We start from the raw sequence: 586 nt of genomic DNA on the forward strand, positions 1-586 counted from the left end.
CGACCCTCAGACAGACGAAGCCAAGGGAAGACCCAAGGCCGCAATGTGCGTTCAAAGAATCAGTGCTCAGTGTGTCCTGCAATTCACACCAAGTCTCGCAGCTGGCTGCGTTCTTCATCGACCCGAGAACCGAGTGATCCACCGCTTAGAGTCGTGAAAAAGTGTTTGTTCAATTCCGTACAGTCAAAACCAAACGTTTCTGGCACTCGGCCAAACAGTGGCCAAGAAGGGCGCTTTTCAGCGCACGCTTGGACTCCAAAACTCTGCCGCGCCTTTTTCGGCTGCCGCAAATCGAGCAAACGGTGTGTTTCGGACGGCGTTTCGCTTTCGCTACTTGCGAGTGCTTTCGTGGTCCACCCCTCTATAAATACTCGGGAGGCGTCGAAGCCGGTTCTCCAAGCCGGACCCGTAGGTATCGTTGTGTGCTCGCTCTCATTGGCCCGCCTAACCAGAAAATGCCTGCGGTACACCCATTTGGATAAGAGTGCACGCAGATGCGGGCCTCGACGGCTACACATTTCCTCGGGCGGCCGCCTCCCGGCCTCCGTGGAGCGCGGGATGCACGGTCCCATCGACAAGCCTCTCC

The 586-nt window shown here is 57.2% G+C and overlaps 1 non-coding gene across 1 annotated transcript; it reads right to left on the bottom strand.

The window, feature by feature from the left end:
- On the bottom strand, nucleotides 1-153 carry LOC142793597 (5.8S ribosomal RNA). The gene has a single exon (XR_012891670.1). It is a non-coding gene; the product is annotated as a 5.8S ribosomal RNA (ribosomal RNA).
- Between the last annotated feature and the right edge of the window lie 433 nt (nucleotides 154-586).

Source organism: Rhipicephalus microplus, unplaced genomic scaffold (genome assembly GCF_043290135.1).
Source record: "Rhipicephalus microplus isolate Deutch F79 unplaced genomic scaffold, USDA_Rmic scaffold_312, whole genome shotgun sequence".
NCBI lineage: Eukaryota > Metazoa > Arthropoda > Arachnida > Ixodida > Ixodidae > Rhipicephalus > Rhipicephalus microplus.